The 16,476-nt window shown below is 39.9% G+C and overlaps 1 protein-coding gene across 2 annotated transcripts in view; it reads left to right on the top strand.

Annotated features, from left to right (window-relative positions):
• Window positions 1–16,476, top strand: part of DIAPH2 (diaphanous related formin 2) — a 3,364,504-nt gene that overhangs the window by 2,780,739 nt on the left and 567,289 nt on the right. The gene's annotated exons all lie outside the window — the stretch shown is intronic.

The raw sequence follows: 16,476 nt of genomic DNA, 5'->3' as shown, positions 1-16,476 counted from the left end.
GCTCTATTTCTTCTTCTTGACTTCTTAACTTTTGAGTGTGTAAGGCATAAATCCAATTAGGAATTCCAGCACACTTTACTGGAGTATTTGTGATCAGAATTACCTGAAAGGGGTGTTTCCAAAAAGACTCTAAACAGAACTTTCTCACTTGCTTTTTAATGTAAATCTAATCTCCAGGATTTAGATTGCGGCACTATCCTTGGCTTGGATTCTCAGTTACAGCTTCAACCTACTGAGACACAGAATATACCACATCAGCCAGACCTTTGCAGTAATCGAGTACCATGTCATTGGCTATGTTCACAAGCACATTGCAGAGACTGCAGGCAATCTGCGGGCAATCTCATGGCTCTTCCCATCAACACCTCGTGGGAGGACAACCCAGTTTTTTGATCTGGCGTATTTCGTAAACTCATCATGGCTAGTGGTAAAGCATTGGGCTACTTCAACGATGTTGATGCACAGGCTTGATTTAATAGTAATATTTATTTTCTCAACAATTTCAGAAGCTTCTGGACGGTAACTGTAATGGAGTTTCTGATCAATTCTCAATGCTACACACAACATTTTTATAATCTCAGTATTACAGTGAGTACCTCGCTCTGATCCCAGAGAAACAGGTATCAGCTCTCTCAATGGTAATTTTGCCACTGTGAGACTGTCATTTCTTCTTGTTGGATATGCCTGCCGCCCACTGGGGAAAGATGCAGACAATCACCAAATTGTATGTTAGCCCATAGCAAGGTGCCATTTCAATGTAATGCATCTGCATCCTATTAAAGGGTCCTCCTGATTTACCTACATGACTTGGCGTAGTGTGTGTCCCTTTTCTACAATCATTTGCTTACATTCAACACATCTGTTGCAAACCTCTTCTGCTTGCGCTGTAAACCTTGGATTGTACCAATACTGCTTGAATGTTCGAATCATGCCATTCCTAACCAAAAGTGTTTGACAATGATGCCATGTCATTGGAATCAGTGAGCTGTCTGGTATATTGGTTGCCTTTCCAATGAAACCCAAACTTATTGTCTTAAATTCTGCATCCTGCCTTAACCCAAGCTTGCTTTTCCTCAGTTGGTGCATTCTCTTACATTCGTCTCAATTCATCCCAATTGTCTGCAATTCTCAGAATCATTGCAAGAAGGCCCCTTTCCTGATTTCCAATCATGTATGATCCATTGTAAGTGCATGACATAGTCACGCAGTAACATGCCAAGTCATCAGCACACCTGTTGCCGATTATGAAATAGCTACAGTCACTCCTATACGCTGCACATTTTACACTGGCTATCTCAGTGGGTTTTTGTAAAGCCTCTATTGAATATTTCACTTGTTGCCCATTTCTAATAGATGTTCCAACAGAGGTCATGAAACCTTGCTGTGACCACCAAACCCATATTGACTGTCTCTTACTCCACTGGTTTGTTTGCAGGCTCTAGTAAGAGCAATCAATTCACTTGAGCAGATGTGATACCCTGTATCTAATGTCCTTCAACTACTTCTTGCATAGTGCAGACCGCATACTCTGCACTTAAGCGTCGTTTGTTTGTTTCAGCCACAAAAAGCACATAATCTGTATTAATCAAAGGCTCCTCTTTTATGCCTGCTCTGGATTTGGAGCAGAAATCTGTAACATCAAGGTAATCATGTTTGTAATGATGAGATTCACTTTTTTCAGGTATTGACAACAGAGTACTTGGGTTTAAAACATGACGTCTTTTGAGTACCACATTGTTTCCCGACAATAACTGTTGCTCATATTTAGTAAGTCACAAATTTGTGAGGTGCTGTGTTTTAGTTTTGGTTAGTAACACCTCAACTGATTACGGACAATAACAGTTAAAGGGAAATCCCATCACAATGTTTTTACACTTTTTGAGACTCGCACTCCCTGCGGCTACTGCCTTCAAACATCCAGGCAAAGTGACTGCTACAGGGTCAAGAGTCACAGAGAAGTATGCGATTGATCTTTTGTAACCTGTGAATTTGGGTTAGCACTGAGAGAGTGCACCCTTCCCACTCACTGCAGAAAAAAATGAATCCTTTAATATAAGATGGCATTCCCAATGCAGGTGTGCGACAGATACTTTCTTTCAATTCCAGTAATGCGTTCATGCATTTTTTGTCCCATGGAATCTGATCAGTAATATCCTTGTGAGTCATTTTTAGCAAAGGTTTTACCACCAGGGAAATGTTGGGTATCCATTGTCTACATTAGCCAACCATTCCAAGAAACATTCTGACCTCTTTTTGTGTTCTCGGGGTATTCATTTTAAAAATAATTTCAATCCTGTCTTTGGACACTTTATTTGTCCCTTTCTCAATTATGTGTCCCAAATATTTACTTCTTGTTTAAATTATTGCAGTTTCTGGGATACCACCTTGTGCTCATTTTCAACTAGATGGTTTAGCAATGCTTTAGAATCTTCCTGACATTTTTCTTTAGTACTAGATGCGATCAGTAGATCGTCGATGTACTGTATTAGGACTGAGTCACTTGGCAAATTCAGGATTCCAATTTTTTCTTTAAAATCTGATTAAAAAGTGACTGACTTTCAGTGGGACACCACACCACTTGATTACCTCCTTGGAACACAAAAGGAAATAAGAGGCAAATTAATGTGAACCATTCAGCTGTATATGGTATCTGATAAAATATGGGGGCTGGATTCTGTACCATGGCACAACATGGGATTATGATTTCACAGATTTTCCTAAAATCCTGCACTATTCTGTATTTGCCATTTGGTTTACACAATCCCATGATTGGTGTGTTGCATGAACTTCCAATCAGTTCTTTTAATATTCCTTTTTCAAACATTTTGTTTATCAAGGTTGTAATTCCTGCTGTTGTTTCTGGTGTCATTGGATAAGAAGGTGTTCTTGGGAAAATTGCATCTGGCTTAACTTTCACTCATACTAGCTCAACTCCTTTTATTAATCCAATGTCTGTTTCAGTAACATCCCAGACATCTGCATTCACTTTTTCAATGATTTCTTTGGACAAATGATTTAATATCGACTTGGGGAAGAATTCTGCAATTTCTCTCAGACTTGGTCTGATTCCCACATCTTCACCATCGTAAATCTGGAGAGTAACTCCGTCCAGAGTACAACTGATGGTGCAATTTAACTTGCCCAATAGATACCTTCCCAAAAGGTTAACAGGATTTGAATCACAGATAACAAACTGATGTTTGTCTCTGAAAGATCCTATCCATACTGGGGCATCCAGTAACCAGTTTATTTGCAACACCTATTAATTATATTATTTTTCCCGCGAGGAGTAGATCTTGTATTTCCACAGTTCTCACAGTGGAATGGGTGGCCCCATTGTCTATTAAAAACACTACTCAAAGCCCATTTACAGTTCCATCTAAACATGGTCCACTATGGTCTACCGCTAAGATTGCACCAAGAATGCAATTCTGCCTCCTCTTTCAGGCACAGTCATTGTGACCTGCCAAAATTCAGTGCCCCATTCTCATTAAACATTGAGAATTGTGATATTATTTCAGAATTCTGAGATACATTTCAGAACATTTGAGGTAATTGATTGAAATTAAATTGGGCTCCATTCACATTAGGCTAAATTACAGGGGTTTGTCGCAAGGGTATACATTGATTTTGACTGTGTATAGGGGCTTGAATCTGTCTCACAGGGACATTTGATAGTTGGGTCTAATTCATCTCTTGCAGTTGATTACCGTGATTCTTATCAGGATTAAATCTACATTCCCACTTCCAATGCCCCACCTTATTATACATGTGACAGGCAGTCATTTTCTTTAGTGTCACAATATGAACACTTGTACCCGAATCAAGAGGAACTCCTATTCCCCTTCCTGATAATGTCTGAATTCCTGTCTGTATCACTCCACTCATCTCTTGAATAGCTGTAATATTGTCAACGCCTTTAGGGTTCTAAAACCCGCATGGGGCCAACTTAGTTTGGGCTAGCATCCAAAGAGTTTGTCTGCCAACAAATGGCATTCTGCTGTATATGCTGATAAATTTCAGGTTGCAATTCAAGCACAAAAGTTGTAATAAAGAAACCCATATCTCCTGGATCTAAATGCATCTTTTCTATATGCTGCTGAAAGGCTTTCATCAGCCATTCATAAATCTCATGTACAGTTTCCCTGCTGCATTCTGTTTAACTTTAAGTAATTCAGATCCTTCGGAGGGATCTTCCTCTTCAAAAACTCAATCAACTCATTGTACTTTGTCATTACTACAGGAGACAGCACATGTGTGCCAACTTCATTCTGAGGCTGTGAGGTTGGCCATTGAACTGCTGCTTTACATTCAGCCTATAAGTCACTCAGCACCACTATGTTGAAAAACTTGATCTAAATCAACCCATAAAACCTTTGACAATTTCACAAACCTTTCAACCTGGGTGCACCATTGCAGTGGATTGTCTTTCAATTTTGGGAAATTGTTAGTAAATGATAAAAGATCACCTCTGCTCCATGGCACATGAATGTAAGTTCATCTTGGTGTTTCTCTCAAGTATTATGCGGTAATTGTTTCTTTCTTTTCTGACTGCACTTTATTTTTATTTTTCTTCTCAGCTTCTCAGCTAGCTTCTTTTTCTTTTCCTATTTTGGTACCCACTTAATTTTGTACTTTTCCATCTCACTCCATTTTCATATACATTTCACCAATTTGGCAAGATGTTTTCGCAGACCTGGTGTGCGCATTTTTTTTCAATGGATTTGTCATCTAGCTGTCCCCTTAAACGTCTCTGAAGAGCCACACTCCTTGAAATGTCTATATTGTATTTGTTGGCGAATTCTGTCAACTGGTCATGCACTTGTGCTGCTCGTTTTGTAATTCCCTTACACAAATAGACCAGTCCCTTTTCTTGATATTGTTCAGTATGCTCAATATTTAAACACCCTCTCAAGATTTCCTCCAATTCTACTTTCAATTGTGGAATATTCATTAGTCTCTCTTTTTGGGCTTCTGGATTTGCCTCTGCACTAACTACACTAGTGCTAGTGGTCAGTTTCTCTGCTTCTTCTGTCTTTGCAAACTTTCTAATAACTTCCTGTATCTATTTTGGGGCCCATTCTTCTCTTGATACTTCCTCTGTCTGTGTAGGTTGTGTCATAGTTCCTAGTATATTTACAGGTGTCGGTGTTTGCATTTGGCTAGTAAGCTGTGAAACTGCAGTAAATATAGGAGCAGTAACATTTGTCAGACTATTTTCAGCATTCCCTACAGATGATTCAACATATGGTGTAGGATGCATTGATAACATTTCCTCCAATATATCATCCCCTAAATAAGTGTCAGAGTCTGGCTTTTGTTCTTTGTGTATCTTACTTTCTCCCTTATGCTTCTTTCTGGGTGGTCTTTCCTCTTCCCTCATTTTTTCTGTTCTTCCTTTACATGCATAGGGTATAATCTTGTCCCTTCAGCTATGGTCTTCCTCCAAATCTGCGCTTTTCTGTCCCAAACTGCGTTTTCATAATTTCTTACTACTCTTTTTGTTTGTTTGATATACCTCCCCTTTTCATGTTTTAAAGCCATTCTCTCCTATTCACGTAATGCTTCAAACTGGGTGAGTCTAGAGGATGGTTTTAAATAACATCATACAGCATCTCTCTTAATTGTCTTATTACTGCCAAATTATAGGTTCCCTGTCTTGGGAAACTCAACAGACCCTCCTTTTCTGTAATTCTACTCCATTCGTAGAGCCAGAGACATGTATTTAATCCTCCCTTCACCATCATATGGTAACCTGGTGTTCCTTCTGGAGGAGTTTCTTCTCTCTCTCTAACTGAACTCACCAAATACATTCTTACTATTCTTCTTAAAGCTTTTAAAATCTTCATTGTCATCAAAACTTAGGTTAATTACAAAGATCAGAAACAGAACGTCTTTTCTGCCGAACTTCCACCAATCTGCAGCAGCTACCCCCTCTTTACAATTCTCTCCATTCTCAACAGAAAACCACTAAAATATACGAAGTTTACTAGATTTTTGCCTGCTTCTCCTAAAGAATTCAGAAGATTGTCTCTCAACCTCTCACAGTAAGATTCTTTTAATCCACAATTCATTCAAGTGGGTTCTGGACCTGTGGGAAATTACCTAATTAACAAGTCACCTTTGCGCATCAGGTTCCTTAGTCATCAATTCCTGTTAGTACATACATACAAAAAATATTAATCCCCTAATCTTGTGTAATCTAAGACAACCCACAAATTACACTTTACTTTAGCAGACAAACAATTCTGTTATCTAACCCTGAATTTTATACTACTTTTTAGTCTGATAACCTCTTTTCATTTTAGAACAAAATATTCATTCAAAGATTTCTATACTCATCGACACAACAGCCCTATTAATACTTACGTTCATCGAAAGTCTTCTTCTTCTTCAGTTCAGCAGCTGACACTATTGACCACTTTTCGTCATTCACTGAAGTCGGGCTTCGAGCCTTACTGAATTCTGTCTTTCACATAACTTCTAAGCGTCTTTTTTATCTTTTGCAGCTTAATTTTTACCTAGCAGTCAACCATTTCCTCTGCTACCAGAATTACTGCTGCGTGCACCGTCCCCCTCTCAATAACTCATTTACGTTTAGCTGGACTCTCAGTATGGATCTTTATCTGAGAGCGGCTGAAAAAATTATAAGCTGCAACAAGCATCACTTATTTAGTAATTTGGTTCCCTTAGAGTCAATAAAGTTTAGAAATATTTATTTTTAAAGAACGATTATAGTTTTAAGAATCAAAATGTCAAGGTACAGAAACACACATGAAAAGTGTCCTGAATCTGTCTCTACTCTAATCGTCTCCATCTCACAAAATGTAGTACATCTGTCCAATATACTGTCTCCATATTATACTGAACATTCAGTCTGTTCTATTAACCAAGATTCTCATGGTTATCTGTCTCATATGCTTACAGCTATCATACTGTTCTGAAACAATTGATCAATTCTTTAAGTCCTAATACAATCTGTGCAGGGGTATTAATAACTCTGTTGTATTTAGTAGCTTGGTAGCTCAAAAGTTCCCACAACACTTTCTACACTCAATCCTATTTCCCTAAGCTAATATGTTAAACTCAATATGGTCTGTCTAAAGTCTCACCTTAATTTCTCCCTAGTTCAGATAATGCTCTCTAGTCACCTGTAGTTCACAGCTCCAACATCAGCAACAGCAAGAAATAGTAGCTCAAGGCAAAGGACACAGTGGTTGTCTCCCAGTGTGTCTTGGTTTGGTTGGTCGAGTCGATCGGGGTTGCTGTGATTGGTCCTCTCTGTTTCTCTTTCCCTAGGCCACCTTTTATAATTAATTCAATTGACACAAGTGTTAACAATGTTATGAAATTATTGAGATGTTGCAAGAGTAGACAATGCATTGTCTTGTTTGATGGCAACGATTGGATACTTGAGCTTCCTTTCTGATACACTTTTCGCTTCCGTGAGTGCAATTTTGCATAAATAAGTATAATGCCTGCTGGTTTCACATCATTCATGAAATGTTAATGTTTCAATTTTAAGCAAATGTAATTTTCTAAATATGTCAGCACATTCAAAAACAGTTTTAGTAGGTGGGTAGGGGTGCAAGTAATACTAGTTCTGTTGTCGTAAAGAAAGTTGTCTCATTTCACAAGTCAAGAAGAAGATATAGAAGAAGCATTATAAGAAAATTGTGCCAGCGTCTTAAGTTTCACAAGTCATGCAGCTCGGGTTAGACAAAGTTCAGATTGTGCTTTCACACGTTTAAACAACAACAGTTGGGCCTAGAAATTCAGCCTCATGTTAGTGATTAGTATTATTATTCTTAATTTTCTATTGGGGGCCTTATCATAACCAAGAGCGAGCTACAAACTCCCCAGTGAAATTGGCAGCCATATTAGAGTGCATTTTTCAAGTTTTGCAGTTTCCCGAATGTGGCACCTTGGTCAGGAACACCCTGTAAGCCTGGCTGCCATGTTGGAGTGGATCTTTATAATAAACAATGTCTCAGACTATAAATATTGGTCAAGAAGGCCAAATTGCAAAAAAAGGCTGGAGACATCTCGAGGCACAATGGTGGCCCTCTTAATGTGGTCTAGAGGAGCTTGATCAGGATGGACAATTTGATAGTCACAACTTCAGTTTATCACTTATATTCCGAAATGCAAAAAGAGAATGACTCCTGCACAATGTAAGGGATGGCTAAAAATCAAGGGTTGTAGCTAATCGTATTTTCCCAAGGGATTCAGGCCTTTAGTGGGAGTCTCCAATGTGAAAATCCAGAAACCTTTCCATAGTTTTCTGATGTCCGTATGGTCATTCGCTTCTTTTATGTACACGTGCTTTCACTGCGTACATATGACTCTAATTGAATTCAACATACTGGAAATCTAAGCAGCAGATAAAACAGAAACCATAGGCATGGGAAGAGGACACAAATGAGGGGTGGCAATCTTTAAGAGGAATGTTTTATTTAGCCACTAATAGGGACTTTGGCAGACAGTAGTGCTAGTTAATATATGAATGAACAGCTATGAAGAAAATGAACCTGGCATGATTACATACAAAAATGTACTGCATCAGATGAGTGTGTGTGAAGGAGGTGATCTAACAATGAAAACCATTTCTAGATCAAACCCTTCTTTGAATCATTTTAAAGCATGGTCTAAAAGGAGCGTTAGCTAAAGTGTCCATTTGGAATGCGATGCACTGCAAGCAGCACTGAGAGGCTGCCAGCTGTGTCCGGGAGCTACTATGCCCTCACAAAGTAAAAGTTGCCTCATATTGTATGCTGTAATAGGCGGAAGCAAAATGTGAAAGGCACCAAAAGAGACCAATGGATGAAGAGGGCTTATTGAAACCCACTAAAACAGACCAATGGATGAAGTGGGCTTAGTGAAAGGTGTATGTGCACGCAGATACTTTTCAGTGTGTTTTTAACAAAAGGCCTTGGCTAACGCCAGACAGAAAAAACACCTTTCTTTCTCAAACAGCCCCTCCATCTCCAGTAACCTCCTTCTCCTAACATGACCTGACTCAATGTACATCATGGGAAGGTAAAGAAAGACAGTTATATATGCTGCTACTCAGTATTTGGAACCACCTGACCTCGGATTGTACCTCGCAAATTCTCACACATATTAGAAAGCCTTCCCTAACTTTTTTAAACAATCCTGGCCTCGTTAAAGAGCCCTGACTTACAAAGCGTGGAAGAGAACAAAGTGAATATTCTAATAGTTATAATCAACAACCATCCTTGCTCCTTGTGACCATTGTGTCCTAACAAGCAGATAATGCAACACATGCTGAGAAAACAACTAATCACTGTTGACGTTTTTGCTTCCCTCCAAGCAAGCAAGGGTGAAGTGCAGCAAAATCAGAATTGTGTGTTGGATCAGTTTATTTTGTCACTTTTCACTTTTATTTCTTCTCGTTTAATGCCTTTTCACGCTTTGTTATATATTAGATGAATCGTGCTTGTTATTTTTTACCTTGGAGCAATTCTACTCAGAAAACATTAAATTATGTACTACATCTAGCTTTTGAAATACACCACCGCTCTGAAATTCCTTTGGGGTTTTCTTCCCTATAAGCTACTATCAATCAAGCTATATGCATGATGTGTCTGGATGTCCCTTCAATCTTTCCCTCGGCATCAAGAATCTGTAATGCTTCTCACTCTGAGCAGCCTTCGGACATGTGACCACACCAGGGTGAATTAAAGTGGGCGACTGATTTCTTTCCTTCTTTGTGTGCAGGCGTGGTACATTGCACTAAATTCTCTCTGTGCAAACAGCAAACGACGCCTTAGTGTTGGAATTAACACGTACTTTGTTTTTAAATCAAAACAAAAGACCAGTGATAAAAACGTGGTCCTATACAGTATTAACCAGTAAAGGCACCTGCAGTGACAATCTTATGTCCGCTTTTCTCAAGTTCAAGCGGCTATCTATGACTCTTGTGTTATGTTCAGTTTCGTGATGTGTAGTCTTTGTGACTGCTTCAAGTGTTTTTCTTCTAGCCTGCATGACATCTCTCTTGAGCTGCTCTGAAATATTTTTGTTCTTGGTTACTTTTTGCATTCAGATGTACTTTTCTTTTAATATTGGCCTGATGACCTTTTAGCTTAGTCAGGAAACAATTCCAATATATTTAAGAGAATGGGGACTGTTGTAGGAAGTAACCGAGTGCTTTGCATTTGTGAATAAAACAAAGTGTGCTTCTGCGTGTATTTCGGACTGACGCATCCGCCTGTGAATGTCCTAGACCTCTCACATGCCTCTGAACACAGCTTGCTCTCTACACTTTCAGTCTCTTCCAATTCCGTGATTTCTTACTCAATGGCTGCCACTGGATTTGCTGTGGGGCCCTATCAACATCGTGATACAACGCCCTGCGATGTCTGTGGGGACAGAGTCCTATGCAGGTAGGCTGACGGACCTGGGTCTGGTGCACTCTGGCTGGCAGCCCCTCAAGCCCTGTCAGCCACTCCAGTAGCTCTAAGTGATCTAGAAAACAGCCTGAGATGTGTGAGCTGCCGGTCTGCAGCTCTTCTACTCATCACACAGAAAAAGTGGAAGGTAGTGGCTTGCCTCTTCAGTAACACAGTATGTCAAAGGTTGGTTCTTCCTTTTGGAGGTAGAGAATGGAAAAGCTGCTGCTGATGCATGTGCCATAGCAGTGGCGAGGCTGGTAGCAGACTTACAGGGTGTTTTTCAGTACAGCGTAACCCTAAAAGCATTTCAGTCGCCCATCTTCTAGGCTGTTCATGGTGTCTTTGCCTGGGCTGCTTTTTTTATCTCTTGGAGAAGCTTGCATCACTGCTGTGTGGGGCACCTATTGTGTGCTGTAGGTAAAGGAGTACTACTGCTGCGTGTGCTGCTTCTGTCCAGTGTGAGGAAAGCTTCCTCTATTCCTTCCTGTGCCGCACCTGCCCTGCATGTGTGAGGAAGCTTGCTCTACCTGTGCTTCCTTTCTCCGGTATTACAGGGATGCCTGTACTGATATTGCCTCCATAGTGTCTACAAGAGAACCTTGAACCAATGCTGCCTTGACCGCGCTTGAACTGTTCTGTGTCTTAGGCTTTTTACTCAGTTAAGGGCTCACTTAATTCCCTTTTCATGGTAAGAAGGGGAATGCTTCACTCATTGGAATTTTGTAAATATGCTTGCCCCACTCCCACAGTGTGAGATACCTTGTATGTACTCTGTCTTCCTACATTCGGCCTTCGGTCCTCCCTGCATCTTTACAACAAATATTCTGTAATTGAAAGTTAGCTGATTTACCAAAAAAAGTTCCCTCTTTATTGTATTACTGAAACTAAACTGATTTACAAAAAAAAAAAAAAAATCCTCTGGTATGGCGATAGGAAGCTGTTAAAATAAATAGATAAATAAACTCTCATCTCGATAGGAAAGACCTTCTGAGGAATCCACTCCAGGAATCCACATGAAACGCTTAGTCCAAAGCTGTTAACCTGGCGGAATCCTGGAAATGTTTGGGAATTGTTGGTATTTGTGAAGCTACACTTGCCTGTAGGCATAAATCTAAAGATTTACACATTTTGTCATGAATTGGGACTCAAGCTTACTAGTTTAAATGAAACTTCATATCTCAAAATTATGAAACACTTATAGCCCCTATTGCGTGATTGTCTCCACATCCCAGAGCCTGTTTTCATCATCTTCTGTAAAAATCATCATTGATTTCTGGAACTTCAATGCTTGTGTAAATGTCATTATCCTTGTGGTTTATTTCAACATACTGCATCCTCTTCCAAGACACACTAAATCCCTCCTCATTGTCATGTGATTTCCAACGAGAACTGGAATTCCAACAGGAATCTATTCATATTTTTTGTCATTTTACTTCAGCTGGGCAATCGAATCTTTTTATTTCTATAAAGTATGTCTTATGCTTCAATTAATCTTGATGCATTAAATCTATCTAAAAAAGGTAATCCATCAATATTCTCTACATGTCAACATGTTGGTAATATATCCTCCCATCTTTGTTACTGCAACTCTTTCATACACTTGAAATCTCAGTTGAGAACTGTTATACTGGTAATCATTAAAATGGTTGACAAGACTAGGTCGACAGTGTTGTTTTCATTAGGTAGGTGTTCAATTAGTATTAGTTTCAGTATTGGCGATATCTGACATATATATTTTGCCTGACTCCCACCTACTGGGTATATATATCACGTATTTTGTACTACATGTCACAGAATCTTTGAATCTTTGAGAAGGATATTTTTGTCATGGGATGCTTTTGTGTTAGTTTCAATTCCTAATGCTCCTACAGTACAAACTGGGATGAATGCTTCCAAATGAAGAATAAAGATGTGTATTATTCATCTTTCTTACTACGTTTAACTATTTTATTATGGCATAGTCCTTTTTCGATGTTAGATCATTTGTTCCACGAATGAGATTGCATATATGTATATCTTAAAATGTGCTAAAGTCTTTTCACCCATTTTCCTTGGGTTTTCACCTTCTTGCACAATGAGCATTTAATATTTTTTATGAGAGGGCATTTTGAATTTGTTCTAGAATAATCGCAGCTCTGTCTGCTCATTTTTCAACCCCGTGAAACATCAAGTGTCTTGGAAATGTGCAGCACTAATGCTTCATTTGTGTAAGAAATTGGGTTGTTGGTTGCTGGGGTGTTAACACTGGTCATTCATGCAACCACAATTCTTGGCAAGGTAAGGCACAAGTAGGCCCAAAATTAACCTGTGCTCAACCTCCTGGTAGTTGGTACAGAGCAGTCAAGCTTACGTTATAGGCATTTTATAAAGTAGTTGTGCAGCATTTCAAGTAGTACAACAGTGCAAATACACCACAAAAGGAGCCCAAAACAGAGTTAGAAATATGAAGTAGATTTTAATAAATAAAACAGGACCAAAAAGATAAAAATCCAATTAGTAGAATGGGGGATATTGCATTTGAAAGTTTAAGTAAAAGTAGCACCAGGAAGCAAGAATTGCCATTGGGGAAATCTGTCACCATTTCAGGAAGCCACGTTGGAGCATGAGCCAGCCACAGGGACCCAGTTAGGCCTACTGAACGTGTACCTTAAATCCTGGTTGTTTATCATTTCGTGGATCTGCATCAAAGATGCCTCATGCAGCTGAGGCGATGTGTCAGTTCCGAGATGGGACAAAGGTCTGTACAAGGAACTGTTGCGCCGACGTCAAGGATCCCTGTTGACAGGGCTTGTGATGAGAAGGCCGGCATCAGGGATGCATTGTTGGAGTTGAGGTAATGCATCTGTTCCAGTGAGGTTGCAATATGGCTATTTTGGCATCGTCGTTGAGGCTGTCATTGATGAGTCATGCAAGGATCTGCTGCAGAGAAGCATCACACAGCAGCGGTTCGAAGGCGATGCATCAGTCCCGGGATGCGGGTTGATGTGGTGATGCAAGACTTTTGTGGCAGGTCCAGTCCACGCAGTAGCAGCAATGCATCGGTTCTGCTATGGGATGCGCTTTTCCATAGAGGCAATGCATTGCTTCCACTGGCAAGCACCTTAGGACAACTTACAATGGTCCAAGACTGGGGTAGTACCACTTGGCAAGGTAGACTCACAGATGGCTGAGTCCAGGTGCAGAAGCAGGGTGGCTGGAAGTCTTTTATGGTTCTGATACTTCTGATCAGGAGGCCAGAAACATTGTCCTTGGAGCCACACTGGGTTCTGGGTTCAAGAGATAAAGGTTAATTCCTTCTCACCTAGGCAAGAGGGCAGCAGGCAGCAGGTCAGCACTGCCAAGCAGGAGTGCAACAGCGTGGGAGACCTTCAGCTGCACAGTAGTTCTTCTTCATGGCAGAGTATCTACATGTCCAGATGTGTATTGAAGTGGTGGTGTCGGAAGTGCAGTATTTATACATTGGCGCTTAAGCATTGGAAGGTGGGAGAGTTGTCTAGACAGTGGCTTTAAATGAACGGAATTGCCTGCCTCCCCTGCCCTGTCTCCAATATAGCTGGAGTGACAAGACAGGGTTGGTAAGCCCATTGTGCGTGGCCAGACCACAGCCTATTCAGGTGTAAGTGAGGCTGTGTCCAGCTGCTTCCCCCTAACCTGCCATAGATGGCTCATCAAGTCACACTAAAGCTTCCATTGTATGTGGCTGTCTAGGTGGAGTACACAAAGCTGAGCTGCCAACTAAACACAGTCATGAGACCAGAGACAGGCTGTAGACACCATATGGCTAAGGAAAGAAAATACTAACTTTCTAAAAGTGGCATATTGAGGATTGCAGTTTAAAATCTGACTTCACCATAAGTTAGGATTTTACATTGTGATTCCCGAGGCACCGAACTCGAATGAGGCATCGATTGATGCCTTATGAGATGTAATAAGGCATCTCCAGTTTTATACTTTGGGAGAGATAGGCCGTGAGGTAGTGAAAAACTAATTTTTAGAGTTTTTCCGTACAAGGACATATGAAACTTAAAAGTACATGTCCTACTTTTTTTAATACATTGCACCATGCCTTCTAGGCTGTCCAGGACCAATCCTAGAGCCGACTTATATGTATTAGAAAGGAAGGGTTGGGCCTGGCAAAAGGTTTATTTTACCAGGTGGGAATTGCACTTCAAAACTTCACACACAGACTCTGCAGTGGCAGACCTGAGCCATGTTTAGAGGGCTACTCAAGTGGGTGGCACAGTTAGTGCTGCAGGTCAATGAGTAGCATTTAATTTACGGGCCCTGGGCACAGGTAGTGCAGTTCACTAGGGACTCATAATTACATATTCCAATTGGGGATAGGCTAATGTTACCATATTTTAGAGGAGAGAGCACAAGCACTTTAGCACTGGTTAGCAGTTGTAAAGTGTGCAGAGTCCTAATATCAACAAAAAAGAGGTCAGAAAAATAGAGGAGGAAGGTAATAAAAGTTGGGGGAAAGACCACCCCAAGGTTGACAGGTCTAACAATTTACACTCCTTCTTGTATTTTTTAGGGGTGTTTAGATTTGAAGTAATTGGGAACTGCACTGAAGTCTAGCATGATTGGGACAAGTTATTTTTGATATATTTTGAAATAAAGAAAACTCTCCTCAAAACATATTGAACTTAATCCTCTTCTAAAAGAAGTTAAAAAAGTCAAATAATTGCTTTTTAAAATTAAGCAGATAAATAAAAATGTTTGCAAGGCCATTTCAGCAATTTCCCCACTATGTGAGTGCATGGACGTCAATTCATCAAAATGCCAGGGTTAGTGAAAGTGACATCACATTCCCTTTGACCTTCACTTTCACTCACACACAGGCGTACTCATACACCCACATTCAGCCATACACACACTTTCTCTCAAATCAACCCACTCTCACCCGCAAGCACTCTCACAATACACATTTGAATGAATGGTGTTTACTTACCACAGCTGCCAGGTAAGGATATTTCCAGAAACAGTGTGTGCTATTTACTAACAGTTTTGTTAAATTAAGTAGAGCTTAGGTGTGCAAGTATGCAAAAATAAAATGAAAATCATAATTTTAATTCTAGGGCTTAATTTGTAGCATCTACAGTATATTATTTCCCAAGTCATAAGCAAGGAGAGATAAAAAATGGTTATTCAGGTATCATTTCGACCTCATGCACCTATAGCTACACATAGGAAGGGGAGTGCTACCGAGGGAATGGGTAGGCAAAATCCAGTGATCACCTACATGTGGGACTTCACAAACGGTTATATCACACATTGGTATTTTGAAAGCAAAAAGCGGAGGTGGATACTAGGCCTAGGCAAAAAATTAACTACGCTGGAGTAATCGGAGTAATTTTGGGCAATTATGCCAAATTACTCAAAATTACATGATTATCTCTGTTTGCATAATTTAGGGTAATTTGGGATAAAAATGTCTGCTGCAAGAGCAGATCTTCAGACTGTGGTGGTCACTTACCCCAGTTAGTAAGTTCCAGAAAAAATGTGATTAATGGTCTGATTTAGATCCTGGTGAATGGAATACTCTGTCACAAATATGACGGATATCCAGTCTGCCGTTATTACGATCCCCATAGGATTTAATGGGATCGTAAAATGGCGACGGGACACCTGTGACGTTTGTGACAGAATAGTCCCCTCCACCAAGATCCAAATCAGGCTATAAATCCCTTTAAACATATATGCTAATGAGCGGAATAGGTTTCTTTTCAAATTGCATTTTGATTGATATATGATTCTTTCATTCTCAGGTGTCTCCTTTGTATACTTCCATCCTGATGATGACCCATATCTAAATAATTGTGTACTGTGGGTCAAACCATTGACAACTATTACAGTGGACCGTGTTTAGTTTGAATGAGGATTTCAACACTCCTACACTGAGTGTTGGTTGTTACATCCATAATGTCCTAACAGTCACATGTATATATTTGCATTATTTACAGAACTTGCACACCATATATTCACATTATCACTTACACTGCCCCACCACCCTAATAGGAGCATCTTGTCTAAGACTGATATTCAGAACCAACAC

Source organism: Pleurodeles waltl, chromosome 2_1 (assembly GCF_031143425.1).
Source record: "Pleurodeles waltl isolate 20211129_DDA chromosome 2_1, aPleWal1.hap1.20221129, whole genome shotgun sequence".
Lineage (NCBI taxonomy): Eukaryota > Metazoa > Chordata > Amphibia > Caudata > Salamandridae > Pleurodeles > Pleurodeles waltl.
This window is presented reverse-complemented; position numbering and strand designations above follow the sequence as displayed.